The 3,896-nt window shown below is 46.5% G+C and overlaps 1 pseudogene; it reads left to right on the top strand.

Moving 5' to 3' along the window:
* The first annotated feature begins 384 nt into the window (after window positions 1–384).
* On the top strand, window positions 385–1,769 carry LOC122067983 (annotated as a pseudogene).
* The last annotated feature ends 2,127 nt before the right edge of the window (window positions 1,770–3,896 follow it).

Here is a 3,896-nt window from a genome sequence, read left to right as displayed (position 1 = left end):
CATGAATAGTGGCCCACCGTTTAATTTGACCTCTGATGGAGATATAGGCAAGAAAGAAGAGGGGGGGGGGGATCTAATTAGATTATACAGGTTAGCCAACTTCTCTTGGACAGTAGAAAATTTATGGCAAATTTTCCTGGAAAGTATTTGTCTGATGGTTAGGATATCTTATTGGGTTATTTTACCTTGTATTTTTTGCTTGAAACAAACTTGTTTGCCTATTGGTGGGTCCTACAATCTCTAATGGACTTTCCTGAATGGTGGTGGCCTCAAACTTGACTCATAAGTCAATCCATTTGACCGTCACCAGCCCCAAATGGGTGGGTTGACACCTTCTCTTAATCCCTGAAGGATTCAATTCACCTGGTTTGGCCAAACTGTTCCATGGCAGCTTTAAGGATTTCATCGACCATTCAACCTGTGATCCGTTCCTATAAACAGGTTCATGCTGGTTACTTGGGTTTCCTTTATGCATAGTTTCTTTTTCAGTTACATTTTGTTTTCAATCCGGTCCTGTTTGACATCCTTGAGTTTCTATTATTTGAAAGGTAGAGAACCAGGAAGGTGTAATAAACTTTGATGATATCCTTCGTGAGACTGATGCATTCATGGTTGCCCGTGGTGATCTTGGAATGGAAATCCCAGTTGAGAAGATCTTCCTTGCCCAGAAGATGATGATCTACAAATGCAACCTTGTTGGTAAGCCTGTGGTCACCGCCACCCAGATGCTTGAATCTATGATCAAGTCACCTCGGCCAACCCGTGCTGAGGCTACAGATGTAGCCAATGCTGTACTTGATGGTACTGATTGTGTCATGCTAAGTGGTGAGAGTGCTGCTGGAGCTTACCCCGAGCTTGCAGTGAAGATCATGGCCCGGATATGTATTGAGGCTGAGTCCTCCCTCGACTATGGAGCCATCTTCAAGGAGATGATCAAGTCAACACCACTCCCCATGAGCCCGTTGGAGAGTCTTGCCTCCTCAGCTGTCCGTACTGCCAACAAGGCTAAAGCTACCCTCATTGTTGTGATGACGCGTGGTGGGACTACAGCCAAGCTAGTAGCGAAATACAGACCGGCAGTCCCAATCCTCTCAGTGGTGGTCCCTGTTCTTACGACTGATTCATTTGACTGGACTGTTAGCGACGAGTCTCCAGCTAGGCACAGTCTGATCTACAGGGGTCTTATCCCACAACTGGCTGAAGGGTCTGCCAAGGCCACAGATGCAGAATCCACTGAGGTGATCCTGGAAGCTGCCCTTAAAGCTGCTACGGATAAGGGGCTTTGCAAGCCTGGTGATGCTGTTGTGGCACTGCATCGTATAGGCGCAGCCTCAGTCATAAAGATCTGTCTGGTGAAGTAAAATGGAAAGTGAAGATGGTACAATTAACTTTAGATGCCATTTTGGTTTAGTTCTACTTCCTGTTTGTTGCTTACGTGCATTGAAGAATCTCGAGACATTCATCCTTTGACCCAAGCTGGGTGGCTGCCTGGCTGGGTTTTTTTTTCTGTCGCTTCTGCTGTTATCTCGTTAATCAGTTTGGATTTGGAATATCCTCTTCTATTTATCCACCCATAGTCAGCATGTTTTGCTCACATTTAGCCGATTTGATGAAGTTTCCCATGCGCCAGATGGGTCTTTAAACAATGCATTTTACTGGTGCCTCTGCAATGATGATCTATACTTGGTGTAATGTGATCAGAAGGAACAAATGGTTTATTGAGTTTCAGGGTTGACTTGAATTTGAGCATCTCTCTTTTAATTTCTGAATTGCCTTCTGCAATGAGAGCTATACCGTGTAATCCTGGGCCATTGTCCCATTTTTGTATCATCCCTTCTATGCATTAGCCTGTGGTGATTTTCTCAGATTTAACAGGGCGACGAGGTACATGTGCCTGAAATTTTGATATTTCGGGTGTTGACAGTAAGTCTCAAACTACGCTAGTGTTTGGCTGCCAGTCCCAAGCTTGGGATAAAGGAGGGTGGTTGGTGTGTCAAGTCGGCAGCTGGCATTAAAATAAAAAAAATAAAAATAAAATAAATAAATAAATTGGACACCCCGGTACTATGGTCAGAGACTCAGATTGCTTGTGAAACTTAATGGTGTTAGTTACCCCTAAGAGTTATTAAACTATAGAACAATTCAATTTAAGAAGTGGGTGAAGGGATTTTTCTCTCATCCACTTTTATCTTAATTTCTTCGCAATATCGTATTAGAAATCAAGGCATATTCAGCTCTAAGGTTTTACAGATTAGTGCTAATTTGGGTTGTATAAGGAAAGCAACAAGCATTTCCCTTTCTTTCAAAACCCTTCTTCAATCTCTTTCCTCCCTACTGTGTCGTCTGAGCAATGGTGATGGAGACCTTGATATACAATTAGTATGAACGATCCTTATGACTGGATGGAAGATCAAATGCATTTATTTGAAACATTATAAACTTCATGGTTTGGAAGTGATGAGGGTAAATCTCCCTGACCACGACCAAGGAGCGTTCAAACTAATGATGCACTGCCACTCCGGCCCCTTATCAATCCATACTGCCACCTTAGCATCTCATCAGGCCGTACTGCCACCTTAGCATCTCATCAGGTCGAGCTGCCACTCCGGCCCCTCATCAATCCGTACTGCCACCTCGGCATCTCATCAGGCCGAGCTGCCACCTCAGCCCCTCATCAGGCCGAGCTGCCACCTCGGCCCGACAACATCAAATAGGGCTCCCAGAAATGTGCTCTCGTCCACTTCTACATTCAAGGGAGGTAATCCCTGATCACAAGGATGTGACTCTATCCACTACACGTCATCAGAGGCATCCCCCTCCCACGGCTGGCACTTCCGAGATAAGAGGAGAATATTTCCCTAGTATACCCTAGGATCTGGAATATTCCTAGCATCAGAGAGTCGTTCCTCTCTAGGACTCCACGCCCAGTAAGACTCTCCATAGACTTCCCCCTTTCTCCACTCCATCAGTAGCCTATAAATACCAAGGTAAGCCTCCCTTGTAGGGATCGATCACTTCTTTTGACTAAAAAAGTTCTCTTGAGCATCTGCTGTGGAAAGATCTGACTTAGGCATCGGAGAGTCCCCTGTTGGGTCAGCCCGGCTCTCCCCTTTCTTCTCTTCTGTGCAGATCGGCTGGAGCATCAGGAGCTACAAGGAAGATTAGCTGATCAATTTTCACCACATCAGATTGACGCCGTCTGTGGGAACCTGTTACAAAAAGCTTCCTTGAACCAATGCAATTAAGGAGTGAGAAGGTCGTTTCCTCTACAATGTCACGAGTAAGGTCCTCTCGCGATTTACCACTTGAACATCCTCACCTACCTCCAATGGAAGATCAGGAAAATGTTCCCGCGGAGACCCCTCCACAAAGACCCCAACGAGCCCAGCATGACGTGGAAGTTACCCCAGGAGAGGGAGATCAGCGAGAGAAAAACCCTCAGTAATCTCGTCAAGGCCCGTCATCCCGAGTGACTCACCAAAATATGGAAGAACAGATGTAGAGCCTGCAATTGCAGGTGTTAGCAACAAACACTTTGGTACGAGACTTCATATGTCAGTTCGGCTCAGCACTCCCTGTGCCCCACACTGGCTCGGCTCAGCTGCCTAGGTCGACTTCGGACAGACGACCCTGAGAAGAATCACTTGACAATAGTGTCACCCCTCAAACAACAACCAGGAGGGGATCGGTAAGAACATCACGCACATTTTGCTCGGTGCCAACCCGATCTCCCATCGAGAGACACCGACAAGGGCCCCTTTCTGCCCATAATGGGAGGGCTCGTCGTTTCGCATGTAACCGGAGTCCTGAGATACGTGATACCCATAGATGACCACCCAGGGCAAGGGGACGCCAGCGCTCACCTCAAAGGCTCACTAGAGGCATGCGTCTGCGCG

Source organism: Macadamia integrifolia, unplaced genomic scaffold (genome assembly GCF_013358625.1).
Source record: "Macadamia integrifolia cultivar HAES 741 unplaced genomic scaffold, SCU_Mint_v3 scaffold3300, whole genome shotgun sequence".
In the NCBI taxonomy this organism is placed as follows: domain Eukaryota; kingdom Viridiplantae; phylum Streptophyta; class Magnoliopsida; order Proteales; family Proteaceae; genus Macadamia; species Macadamia integrifolia.
Note: the sequence above shows the minus strand (reverse complement) of the source record. Positions and strands in the feature narration are given on the sequence as shown.